The sequence below is a fragment of the Hyaena hyaena genome, unplaced genomic scaffold (genome assembly GCF_003009895.1).
Source record: "Hyaena hyaena isolate Hyena2069 unplaced genomic scaffold, ASM300989v1 scaffold_304, whole genome shotgun sequence".
Lineage (NCBI taxonomy): Eukaryota > Metazoa > Chordata > Mammalia > Carnivora > Hyaenidae > Hyaena > Hyaena hyaena.
Window position 1 is genome coordinate 209,790 of NW_024080937.1, and position 14,323 is coordinate 224,112.

The window sequence follows — 14,323 nt, forward strand, 5'->3', positions numbered from 1 at the left end:
GCTACACATTTGCCCTTCATTTTAAAAGTTGACCAGGGGCGCCTGGGTGGCTCAGTCGGTTGAGCATCCGACTTCAGCTCAGGTCATGATCTCATGGTTTGTGGGTTCGAGCCCCGCGTCGGGCTCTGTGCTGACGGCTAGCTCAGAGCCTGGAGCCTGCTTCAGATTCTGTGTCTCCCTCTCTCTCTGACCCTCCCCTGCTCACGCTGTCTCTCTCTCTCTCTCTCAGAAATAAATAAAACATTAAAAAAAAAAAAGTTGACCAAAACAATTACAGTAATTAGAAATCATCCCAAATTTTAATTTTAGAGCATTGAGGAGATATTCATGAGAAAGTACTGTCTAGATGTAAAACACTCCAATTTTACGAACCACTGAGTACAGTTTTGTCTACCTGCAATGCTTGTCTTCCCTAGTTTTCTCATGTATGACAGTGTTGGGATTGGTAATGCCATTTCCTTAACTGTTTCACCTGGCCTGTTTTCTGATAAAATGGCTTCATGCTGGCAGACACATTTTCCATGATTAATTAAGCATGAAAGGGTGATTTTTTTCTACACAATTTCACCTTTCAAGCTTTAAACTGATTTTCCTTTGCAGCTCCAATTTTTCTCTCCTGTGAACTCACTTGTTAGGAAAAAGAGCCCTAAATAGGAACCTGCTGGTGTACAGTATAACAGGGATATTTGGAAGGGATCTCTGACAGAGGTTTCCACAGAGTCCTTAGGTCCTAGTGTTGCAGCATTTTTTACCACAACACATGGGATTCGTTGTCTCGCCGCTTCGAAGAACGAAGAGATGGATACAAAATGAGCAACAGGCTAAAGTTTATTCGAGTATAGGATCAAAAAGGAATAGTACGAAAGCTCTCTTTACAGAGAGGTGACATTGGAAAGTGAATGCCCACGACTATAGGTAAGGGACCTTGTTTTATAAGGGTCTGGCGGGCCTTCCCTTCCCTCTCCGCTCATTCCTTCTCAGGTTCTACCCTCTTTGGCTTCATAGCTCTAGGTGCTGGGTAGTCCATTACTAATAGGCTCATTTCTATTGTATGAGGGGTGGTCTGTGGCCTTAGGTTCCTTGAGGGTCATACGTTTTACGGTCTACTACTTATTTTTGGTTAGATCTTTGGTCAAATTCCTGAGGAAAACTTGTGGGGGAGTAGCTGGTGCCTGTTACATTCTTAAGAAGAACCTCATGCCTGAGGGGGTTTTCTGTGGTTAGACACTCCCGGTATTGTTTCAAAATAAGTGTTTGTCCCCACCCAGGGACCTCAGGTCCTAACCTTTCCCTGTCCGCTTATTTTTTCCTATCTTTTCCTGTCATACCAGCTACAGTCTGTGCCCTCAGAACTCAGTTCCCTGCCTGGACCACCTGACGTCGAAATGAAAGGAACAGCTCCCCTGTGGCTACTCCTACCAGCCATTTCCCCCACCGTTTCCGATTCCTTCACTTACGTATCTCTTTAACTCTGACCTGTATCATCACTAAGCCCAGCATCCTTGGCACGGCTCACTGCCAAGTAGTAAATCCTAATGCAGTTTGGAAATACTGTTTCTAGAGTCATTGTATGGCAAATTCAGGAAAGTTAAATCTTCTCTTTCTTTCGACAGTAGTTCCAAATGCTGAGGAAAACGGGGTCCTTCCAGATTAGTGGATATCACTGCTGTAGTCACAGTTGTTTAGGAAGCAGCCAGTTATAAATCATATGGCAAAACATAGAAGCCACATTTAATGGAAAACAAGTGCAGCTAGAAGATTGGAAAGAATTGCATTCATTCTCCTTTATCTCTTCCTTTTATTCTTACCAACAATCATGTTATTACTTATCCATTTCACTCAAAGTTACTAATGTTAATTTGTAGACAAAAGGTTCTTTAATTTGGTGTTCTAAAGCTGAATTTAAGTCAGTATCTATCTTGCTAGTACACATACTGGAGAGATTATCTGCTGGCCTTGAAGAAGCAAACAGCCATGTTGCAAACTACATGTTGAAAGACCCGCATGGCAGTGATGGGGTTTTGGAGTGATGGTGAATTCGTGCAGTTTGGAGCTGACAACCAGGAAACAATTCTTGAAGATGTCTTTGGTGCAAACTGGTGATTTTATTAAAGCACGGGGCAGGACCTGGGGGCAGAAAGAGCTGCACTGGGGTTGTGAAGAGTGGATCCTTATATACTACGGGGCTGGGGGAGGTAAAGTCAAAAGGGAAGTTTCCAAAGAGATTTTCATATGCCAAAGACTCACAGATTGCTGGCTCTGGTCAAGCTAAGGTTGTTTTTCCCTCTAGCAAAGCATTAACATTAAGACAGTAGGGACTTCCTGGACTTAAGGCTACTGATGGGATTGCCTTTTTTCTCAAAAACTCATGAAGACTCATTAGTTTAAGCATTTGGGGTTTTTTGGGTTTTCTTTTTGTTTTTTGTTTCTATTTTTGTTTTTGTTTTGTCTCTTCCTGTTTTGGGGTAACTGGGAGTATCCAAGGAATATCATACATATCTCACCTGGTGTGCTACTTTGTACTTTGCACTCAGCCTGTCTTGTGGTCCCTTATCAGCAGGAAACTTCAAGAAGCCTCTAGAGGCTGAGAGAAGCATCCAGCCAATAGCGGTAAGAAGCTGGGACTGTTAGACACACAACAACAGAAAAATAAATTCTGTCAATAATCTGAATGAGCTTGGAAGCAGATCCTTCCTACACAAGGCTCTGGACAAGGATGCAGTCCACCTAACACTGTGCTTACTGTCTTGTGACCCTGAGCCAGGGACCCAGCTAAGCCATGTCTGTATTCCTGGGCCACTGAAGCTGCAAAATAATGCATGCTTTACTCAGCCTCTACCTTTGTGGCAATTTTTACATGACAGTAGAATAGTAACACAGGAACCACTCTCTAATAATTATGTCAGAGCCATTTGTGTTTCAGTTTTGCTAGCTATGCCTTATAAGGTTTGCCTAGAATATAAAAGAATAGAGGTAACCTTCTTATTTGCTGGATGCCAGGATCAATTATGCAGCTTTTTTCTCCAAGCTTTTCATGTCATTGAGAACAAGCAGGCAAGTATGATATTGTGATTTATAATAAGAATACAAAAGGGTGAGGCTCCTGGGTGGCTCAGTCCATTAAGCATCCAACTTTTGGCTCAGGTCATGATCTCATGGTTTGTGGGTTTGAGTCCTGTGTCGTACTCTGTATTGACAACTCAGAACCTGGAGCCTGCTTCTAATTCTTTGTCTCCATCCCCCACCTGTTTGCATGCCTGTGCGCTCTCTCTCTCCATCTCTCTCTCTCACACACAATAAATAAATAAACTTAAAAAAAAGAAAAGATTACATGGGGTGCCTGGGTGGCTCAGTCAGTTAAGTGTCTGACTCTTGAATTTGGCTCAGGTCTAATTGATTCACAAGATGGAGCCCCATTTCAGGCTTTGCGCTGACAGTACAGAGTGTGCTTGGGATTCTCTCCGTCCTTTCTCTCTGCCTCTCTCTCTCTTTCAAAGTAAGTAAATAAGCATTTTAAAAGGATAAAGAGGGGCACCTGGGTGGCTCAGTGAGTTAAGCGTCCAACTTAAGCTCAGGTCACGATCTCAAGAACCGTGAGATCGAGCCCTGCTTTGGACTCTGTGCTGACAGCTCAGAGCTCGAAGCCTGTTTCAGATTCTGTGTCTCCATCTCTCTCTGCCCCTCTCCTGCTACGCTGTCTCTTTCTGTCTCAAAAACAAGTAAACATTAAAAATTTTTTTCAATTAAAAAAAGAAAAAAGAAAAAGAGTATTTACTTGATCTTCTCCCCATTTCTGGAACTGAGCTTCTAAACCCCTTTGAATTCCTGTGATGAGAACAAAACAGGTATGTTTTGTTGTGTTAATGAGGTGACTCTAGAAAGCACCTAAGCATGGGAGCTGATTAACTGGGGAGCCAACCTTGTGTTTAGAGCATTAGAATTTTCAGTTCTACCCTTTCAACCCCCTCATAAGCTCTAGGGAGGGAAGACAGGCTGAATTAATTATCAGTGACCAACAATTGAATCAACCATGTCTATGTAATAAAGCTTCCATAAAAACCCAAGAGGCCTGTTAGGGGAGCTTCCAGGTTGGTGAACCTGTAAAGGTACTGGGAGAGTGGCACCCTCAGAGAAGGCAAGAAAGCTCTGCACCTCCTCCAACATACCTTGTCCATCACATCTCTTCCATATGGCTGTTTCTGAGTCATACCCTTTTATAATAAGCCAGTAATCTAGTAAGTAAGATGTTTCTCTGGGTTCTGTGAGCCACTCTAGCAAATTAGTTGAACCCGGAGGGGGAGTCATTGGAATCTCCCATCTATAGCCAGTTGGTCAGAAGCACAGGTGACAGTCTAGACTTGCAATTGTCATCTGAAGTGAGGGCAGTCTTGTGGGTTAAGAGTCCTTAGCCTGTGGGATCTGATGCTATCTTGGGGTAGATAGTGTCGGAAATAACTTGAATTGTAGAATACCCAGCTGGTGTCGGAGAATTGCTTGGTAGTATCGGAAAATTACATGTTGGAATTGGTGTCAGCATCATACCAAACATACATGGTTTTCACCTCAACCTACCCAACTCACAACATCCAGAGGGACTGAATGTGATGTCTTTCTTTTTCCTTCCCTTCCCTTCCCTTCCCTTCCCTTCCCTTCCCTTCCCTTTCCTTTCCTTTCCTTTCTTTTCTTCCTTCTTTCTTTTCTTCTTTTTTCTTTTGTTGTTGTTGTTGTTATATAAATTAACTCATTTATTATAGACTAGCAATGTTTCAAATTGTGGAGTTCTACTGGTCTTTCAAGTCCTTCAGCCTTCTGATGGCAGATGTTACTGTGATGGCAGAGGTGGTGTTGTAGGTCTGGAATGACCTGTTTTCATGCAGGAACCACAGTACCAGATCCCGAAAGCTTGTCTTTTCATCTTAGTCTAGCCTGAGAAGGAGCAAATGTGCTTGGCGTGCTGATTAATTTTAATTTTCTTCACCATTTTCCTGAGGGAGGCCCCATAATGGGTTCCATGTTTACTGATGATTCCAACCTTCTTGGTGTATTTAGCCATGACATCACAAACTCGGTCTGAGTTCAGAGAGCCGAATGAGATTTATTTCCATATCCCATTACTTTTGCCCACTCTATTTTCTATTGTTTGTTATGGCCTCTAAAACTCTTATGTATTATTCTTTCCTTCTAAAGGCAGGAAAAAGTCCATTTGAATGAGTAGTTTATTTTTAAAATCATGTCTTTAGAGCACACCAAGAAAACCAAATAAACAGGGAGGAAACTGGCACTTTGCACTGGTTTAATACGAAGCACAAAATGGTGAGATGCTATTCACAGCTGGGGACTAATACAAAAATACAAAATACAGGAGAAAAAATTTAAACTGTTAGTTCTTCAGAGACTAAAGTAAATGTGGTGCCAAGAACTGGTCCATTGAAATGAAAATATAATAATATTGAATCGAGTCCATATTTCCATTCAGTGCTTAACGGATTCTCTTGCCCTATAGGGTCTCTCTGTCCCTCCCTCTCTTCCTTTATCTTCTTAGAGGTGTAGAGAGAAATAGACTTGGCGTTAGGGTGGTCTTTATTTCTCACAGGTCAGAGGATTTTCTGATGTCCTTATTGGGTTCTCACGATTCCAATTAATATAGAAACCAGGACTTTCTAAGGTCCAATGAACTCGTTAATAAAAGAAATATATAACATTTTAGTTGGTCATTTACTAATCAGTACCCACTGAAATGAAAACAGTTACTCTCTGTTACTAAATGAACTCTAGGACTCTCCAGATTCCAGCCTCCCATGCTGTGCCTTCAAACGTGCACATCTGTCACGGGCACCAGGGTGCTGACCAGTACAACTCTGAGCCATCTTACCTGAAGTATTTGGTATTTGAGAATTGGGAAGTGGGTCTTTTGTAATGTGTTTTCACCCATCCTGTGAGCTCCTATTGAATTCATAGGAAATCAAAAGATTCTATCTTGCTTGATTCATGTACAGTGAGCCAAATGCTTGAAGAAATTTACTGAATGAGAAACTGTCTTATGAACATAACTCTTTGCTTCCAGAGTCTGTGATGATTGGAATAAAACTAGCAATATTTTAAAGAGGGGGGTGGGAGTGGGACATGTTTTAAAAACCATTCAAGAATTTTTTTTTTTTAACACTGTGGAGATATATTGTTATCTGTGCTTCTGGAAACACACACAAACCCCACAAAAACAAACAAAAAACTAGATAGGGCTATCTCCTATTTAAAGAGTAGTGTAGAGACATATGAATGTTTTTAAAAGAAATACTGAGACCACTACAGTGGTCAAATAAAGGAGCACTGAGTTTCCTGACTTGCCTGACAAGGAAATACACATCAATGAGGAAATTCAGGGAGGTTCACTAAAGAGGAGGAATCAGGGACACATGTATCCCAGAAAGGGGAAGTTCACTGTGTTTATGCTAATTAAAGGCCAAAGCGGACATACAGGAGAGGGTGAAATGATTCCATAGTACTGATTAAAACAAGTCCCATTGTCCATTGACCGCGGAAGACTCTTCCTTTGGGTCTGGTAAGGATCTAGCATACCAATTGTTGTTCATCTTTAGCTGGTGGGCGCCTTAGATTCATAGCAGTTTCAGCTAAGGCTGTTTAGAACCAACTGTAGCAGATACAACGAACACTTTTGATATTTCCTAGGCAAGAGCTGCCGCAGGTACAAAGTTCATTTACAGTCCCTCCTATTGATTTTCATCTATCTAGACAAAACACCATGATTACAGAAGGATGGACAAATTATCCTATCTTTCAGGTCTACACCACGATTTTGATAAGGGGGGTAACTTTATATAATATCACTGTCTTTATCAGAGACCCTTCAGACTCCTTTTGTTACAGAATCATCAGATGGTTGGAATATATGCAACAAATATTATTGTGTTAACACTTGACATGACAACAGTGATAATTAGGAACAAGAAGAGAAAGAGCATAACTAATATGTATAGAATACCCCCAACTAGCTTTCTGTTTTGCCAAGCCCAAGCCATGAAAGTAGATGCCATAGATTGGTTTGTTCAACTTCAATGACCAGTTGTGTTATTCTAAGTTTTATGCAAGTCCCATGGACTGGTCCCAGAACTTTCACCAGGAAGCAACAAAAGATGTTAACCAGTGTGAAAACAGGATCTTGATTTGCCATTAAACAAACTGGAGCAATTCTGTTATCTAGCATTCTCGTAACAAGTACACAGAGGCTCATGTATCAACAATTGCATATGTAGTTTCATATGCAATAACAAACAAGGTGAGAGAAAGATTGGTATACAGCTCTCTTTTTTATTTATTTATTTTTCTTTGGGAGAGAGAGAGTGAGTATGTGTGAGCAAAGGAAGGACAAAGGGAGAGGGAGAGAGAAAATCTTAACTAGGTTCCACACCCAGCATGAAGCCTATTGTAGAGCTCGATCTCAACACCATGAGACCCATATCTGGATCCATACTTTAAACCACTTATAAAAATTTCTCAAAATGGATTACAAGGCCTTAGTCAGTTAAGCAGTTAAGCATCCAACTCTTGACATGGGCTCTGGTAATGATCTCACGGTTGTGAAATAGAGCCCCATGACTGGCTCCACGCTGACAGTACAGAGCCTGCTTGGGATTCTCTCTCTCCCTCCCTCTTCCCCTTCCCTGCTTTTGTGCATACATATGTGTGTACTCTCAATTCTCTCTCACTCAAAATACATAAATAAACTTTAAGAAATGGATTATAGACTTAAATGTAACCCCTGAGACCATGAAACTCTACAAGAAGACATAGGAACAAAGTTCTTGACATGAGTACTGGTAATGATTTTTCAGATATGACATCTAAAGCACAAGCCACAAAATTGAAAAGAACTATCAAGAAAGTGAAAAGATAACCTACAAAATGGGGGGCGGTGCTAATCATAGATTTCATAAGGAGTTAATATCCAAAGTACATAAAGAACTCATACAACTCAATAGCAAGCAAGCAAGCAAGAAAGAAAAAGGAACCCAATTTTAAAAAGTGGACAAAGGACCCATACAGACATTTCTCCAAAGAAAATATACAAAAGGCCAACAAGCACATGAAAAGATGGTCAACATCACTGGTCCTTAGGGAAATGCAAATCAAAATGACAATGACATTGCCTTATGCCTGTTAGAATGACTATCATCACAAACGCAAGAGATAACAGATGCTGGCGTGGATGTGGCAAACGGGAACTCCTGCGTGCTGCTGGGGGGATTGTGAGACAGTCACAAAGGAAAACTGTATGGAAGTTCCTCAAAAAACCTAAAAATAACATTTGATCCAGCAATTCCACTTCTGGGAATATATATATTCAAAGGAAACAAAACCACTAATAAAAAAAAAAAAAAACACTGTGCATCTCCACATTGACAGCACCATTATTTACAATGGCCAAGACATGGAAACAACCTTAGTGTCCATCAGTGGACGAAAGGATAAAGAAGTTGTGGCATGGATACACAATGGAATATTATTTAGCCATAAAACATGGAAATCCTACCATTTGCAAGAAAATGGATTGATCTTTAAGGCATTATGCTAACTGAAATAAGCCTGACAGAGAAAGACAAATACTGTATGATCTCACTTAAACGTGGAATCTAAGGAAGAAAAAAGAGATTAGATTTGTGGTTATCAGAGGTAGATTGTTGGGGGAGGGGGACTTGGAGGAAGGTGGTCACAAAGTACTAGCTTCTAGTTATAAGACAAATAAGCACTAGGGATATAATGTACATGATAACCATAGTTAACACTGCTGTACAATATACAGGAAAGTTGCCATGAGAATAGATGGATCCTAACAGTTCTCATCACAAGAAGAATTTTTTTCCTTTTTTTCTTGTCTTCTTCCTTTTCTTTTTATTGTACCTATATGAGGAAATAGATGTTAGCTGAACCTATTGTGGTAATCATTTCACAATCTATGTAAATCAAACCATCAGGGTGTATACCTTAAACTTTTCTCAATTAAACTGAGCAGGAAGAGGGGCGGGAAGGATGGATAATGAGAATTTAAATCTTGTGAAGGGTCTTGTTAACACTCCCGGTTGACATTTCTCGTTCCCTGGGTTAGCATTACTTTAACTTCCACAAAGGAGAAATAAACAAGAGCCTGTATACCCATGTATGGCCTCAGGAGGAATGCAGAGTTTTTCCAAAGGCTGCGGGGCTGATCCGAGGCTGCCTGGTAAAGAGGATGAACAGACGAAGAGGAATTACATGCAGCCTGGGATGTGGAACAGGAGTATAACTAAAGAAACCTTAGTTATGATGAGGCTTTGCTCTGAAGCTCAGATACAGCTAATTTTTTCACACCGGTGAGGCCGAACCTACAACTGCAATCCAATGCGTTTAGAACTTTCAGGGAAACTTAACAGTCATAGAATCTTGTTTTGATACACTTTTTTGTCAATGACATTCTCTTGTTTTACTATCCTAATTAAAATGTGAAATTAACTCCATTTTGTAAAATGAAGATTTGTAAGCCACAGAATTTAGGTTTAAAAAAAAAAAGTCCTGACCCTCAGCTCCAGAAAATATATGAGGATATAGCCTAACACTTTAAGGAATGATTGCGAATGCATCCCTTCTACAACTCAAGTTTTTCCCTGGAGGATTTTTGAATGGATATTAGGTATATTTTATATAAAAACACTTTTCAACCTTTGTGTTATATCTCTAAACTTTTCTAGCTTTTTCAAGCAGTTGTACAGGTTTGGTCAGCTTTATAAACATAGATTTTTCTTTTCCATCTGATGTCTTTTTTGAAGGAACTGAGTTTAAAGTTTCGTAAAAGCTCTTTGAGCAAAGTAGATTGATTAAAATGGTTCATCTCGGTCACTGGGGAAAGGGAAAAATTCTTCCTAGAGAATTCATGTTGTGATGGCTGTGTGCTGTGTCTGATTGGATTAAAACAAGCAAACAAAACAGGGAGTCAGGGTCCAAACATCTAAATATGATTAAAAGGACATGTTGGGAAATGCTTGCATCTAGAATGGTTTCAGACAAGCTTAATATTTCAGAGGAAAAGTGGGGGGGGGGAGCAGGTATTATGGTGACTATATTAGTCACTGTTCTCTAGAAACACAGAACAGTAGGAGTGGGAGGGGTGTGTATGTGTATGTGTGTGTGTGTGTGTGTGACAGACAGAGACAGAGTCAGACAGGGAGGTATTGGGTCACACAGTTGTGGCTCTGGCAAATCTGAAATCTGCAGGGTGGGCCAGCAAGTGGGCAACTGAGGCAGGTCTTTATGTTGCAGTCTGAGTTAGAATTGCTTCTTCTTGGGAAAACCTGTCATTGCTCTTAAGACCTTCAGCTGATTAGATGAGGGGCACCCCCACATTCTGCATTACTTAAATTCAACTGATTGTAAATGTGAATTATGCTAAAGAACTCCTTCACAGCAATGTCTAGACTAGGGTTTGACAAAAACGCTGGGCGCTATCATCTAGCCAAGTGGACGCATAAAATTAACTTATATCACAGCAACAGTTTTGCCAAAAAGTTATTTATTTATTTATATATTTAAATTCAATGGGGCACCTGTGTGGCTCAGTAGGTTAAGCATATGACTCAGGTCATAATCTCACGGTGAGTTTAAGCCCCGCGTCAGGCTCTGAGCTGACAGCCCAAAGCCTGGAGCCTGTTTCAGATTCTGTGTCTCTCTCTCCCTCTCTCTGCCCTTCTTCTGCTTGTGTTCTCTCTCTCTCTCAAATATAAATAAATAAAAATATCAATAAAATATATTTAAAATAAAATAAAATATAAATTCAACTTAGCTTACAGTGTAGTATTGGCTTCAGGAGTAGAACCCAGTGATTCATCACTTATATATGACATGCAGTCTCATCCCAACTAGTGTCCTCCTTAATGCCCATCACCCATTTGGCCCATCCCCCCACCCAAAGCCCCTCCAGCAACCCTCAGTTTGTTCTCTACAGTTAAGCATCACTTATAGTTTGCCTCCCTCTCTGTTTTTATATTATTTTTCCTTCCCTTCCCCTATGATCGTCTGTTGCGTTTCTTAAATTCCACGTATAAGTGAAATCATATGACATTTATCTTCCTCTGACTGACGTATTTCATTAGCATACTACACTCTAATTGCATCCATGTTGTTGCACATGGCAAGATTCCATTCTTTTTGATGGCTGAATAATATTCCATAGTGTGTGTGTGTGTGTGTGTGTGTGTGTGTGTGTGTGTGTGTGTGTGATGTATCTATATAGATATAGATAGATATAGATATATCACATCTTTACCCATTCATCAGTCAGTGGACAATTGGGCTCTTTCCATACTTTGGCTGTTGTCGATAGTGCTGCTATAAGCATTGGGGTGCGTGTTGGGTTGCTCTCCTCTTGAAGCAGACTATACATCCACCTTCAACACCACTGGAATCTCGTGCACATGCTGTATGAGAAAAGCAGCCACGTGTGTCTTAAGAAGTGTTTCTCCTCTGTTCCCTACTTACTCCCAGGCTGTTGTGTCAGCCAGTATTAATACATAGAAAGAAGTCCAGAATCTGGAAATTTATGGAAATAATAGTTTTGGGAAGGGTAATCTTGATAGAAATAGCATATTTTGATCCTTGACTCATGACTTCTGCGTGGGCCTGCCTAGGAAAACCAAAGTCAGTCGAGTCTAATATAACTGTGGAAACTCCATGCTGGGGAAAGGACCTGGGCTTAAGGAGCCATCATATTTTTGTTCTATTGTTGGTGCCATAAAATTCATATGCTCTTAGTAGGAAAATACTTTTCCTTATAAACCCCAAAGAACACTTTTTTAAAGAAATCATATGCCTTATGGATTGAGCTTTCATCTTATTATTTTAAAAAGAGCAAAATTATAAAAAACTATTATCAGTGCTGTTATTATGCCCACTTAGAATCATATACCTGAAGACCAGAAATGACCTCCGAGGTTGTACCCATTTTCATGTTTCAGTGTGTTTGGTAAAAGCCATGGGAGTAAAGCATTACGCTGAGATTGTATTGTAATCTTCAAGGGAGTTACTAGTTTGGATTCCCTTTGGTATAGTCCAGGCAAAGAATAAACTGAGATGCTTCTTGGTAGATGCTGCTTATGGATGCTGCTTATGTTTTAAATTTTAAAAAGATAGCATATACAAATACTAACTAGTCTTCTAGAAGCTGGAAAGAGTTCATGTAAACACAAAGACGAAGTGGAAATTCAGCACAGGCAGATAATATTGGAAGAGCAAGATGAAGGAAACAGAGAAGGGCTTTGACAAAGCAAGCACACACACACACACACACAGCAGGAAGGAATAAGCATGAAGGGAAGACACAGACAGACAGAAAGCCTAGACTATTCTGTGTGTGTTAAACCCCACCCACAACATTTCTCTCCACATTTGAATGTCTCCTGATCATTATATATAATAGTAGCCAATGTCAAATTATGCAGGAGCATAATTCATAAAATATATAATCCAAAGTCTTCAAAACAAGTTTTGTCTTCATAAAGCATACCGTAAGTGATTGTTATACTGAACTTCCCTTACCATTACTACAACAATGGGTTCAGTATGTCACTGACCTATTAACTATGACCTATTCTGCCATTTTTTATTCTGTGAATCTATAGCCTCATTCAACACGATGTGTAGAGCCACTTCCATTTTCCATAAGGGTCTATAAGACTTATGGATTTGGCATTTGATTGCTTAATGGACACTACTGGGACCATTTATGGCTTGTGCTGTTAAAAAAAGACATTTTTATTTCTAGAAAATAAATACTTTACCCAAGAGTTTGTAAGTTGAGTGGAAGCTTTTCATTTATCTAGCAATTGTTGACTTGTGGTCTGGCAGATAGGAATTGCTGACAAACCAAATGCTTCCCCTGGGGAAAAAAAAAAAGCTCTGTGTATATTCTTTGCCTGAAAAGTACTTGCCAAGAACTAGGCTAATGACATCTGTTGGCTCTCTGGCTTGCCCACTTTTGTAATGCCTGGACTAACAATGGAGATGACAAAGAGATCGGCTGTGGTCTACTTTATCTTCCAACCTTTCTTCCCTGATTATTGTCTTGTCAGGCCATAAGAAGAACTCAGCCAGAGTTCATTCCCCATTCATTTAGAGCCTAGTTAGATGGTTCCAAGGTTGGACCAAACCCATTTACAAGATTATATCAATACACTGGCTCTACAGTCTGGGCTGTGATGAGTAGGATTTTATTCTTATGTCTCCACAAAGCTGCCTTTTGACCCTTTTTTCGCATGGCTCCTCCCTTCCCAATACTTCCAAATCAAATTGTTCTTGAAACCCTCATATCTCATTTGGGCTAACTGTGGGCATAAGCTGTGATGGGGATGCGACATTTATCTCTTTCTTTGTAGGAGAATAAGTGATTCTGGTTTTCACACCCACTATTTCAGAGCTGCTTGTTGCTGATATTAGAGTAAGTGCTCTGAGGGGGAATGGGGGGAGGAATGTGTCCTGTGTTGAACATTGATTAAAAAAAAAATCAACCTGTGGGGGCTTGGTTTGCTTGAAATCACATCTTCCTAAGGTATAGAGTGTATTATGGCTCTTCAGGAAATATTACTTTCATTACATATACATAACAATTTTTATTATACTATCTCCTTTTTTTTTTTTCTGTTGGGTTGGGGGAAGGACAGAAATGCTAAGCTACAAAGCAAATAAAACTGTAGAATCATTTTTAAGAAAATTAAAAGACATATATAAAAGCCATCCATTTTTGAGAATTCAGTATAACCACCACAATGTTAATATTACACTTGAAAGCAGTACAAGCAACATGTCAAATAGCAAAGTAGCCCAATTTAACTAGTATTTGGAACCTTTTACAAGTTCCTAGCATTAGTTCATTTATTTGTATACACTTTTAAAAATAATGTGCTATTAAAAAGCTTAGCATACCATTACAGGCATTTTATTTATTTTTTAAATGTTTTTTTCATTAATTCACAAATTATTTATTTATTCATTTATTTAAATATAATTTATTGTCAAGTTAGCTAACATACAGTGCATACAGTGTGCTCTTGGCTTCGGGAGTAGATTCCCATGATTCACTACTTACATACAACACCCAGTGTTCATCCAACAATTGTCCTTCTCATTGCCCATCACCCATTTTTCCCTTCCCCCTGCCCCCCATCAGCTCTCAGTTTGTTCTCTGTATCGAAGAGTCTCTTGTGGTTTGCTCCTTCTCTGTTTGAAACTATTTTTTTCTCCTTCCTTTCCCCTGTGATATTCTATTAAGTTTCTCAGATTCCAC

At 39.8% G+C, this 14,323-nt stretch overlaps 1 protein-coding gene and 1 pseudogene across 1 annotated transcript in view; one reads left to right on the forward strand and one right to left on the reverse strand.

The window, feature by feature from the left end:
• The window catches only part of FREM3 (FRAS1 related extracellular matrix 3), an 87,429-nt gene that overhangs the window by 26,745 nt on the left and 46,361 nt on the right, over nucleotides 1-14,323 (forward strand). The window lies entirely within an intron of this gene.
• On the reverse strand, nucleotides 4,782-5,053 carry LOC120242426 (annotated as a pseudogene).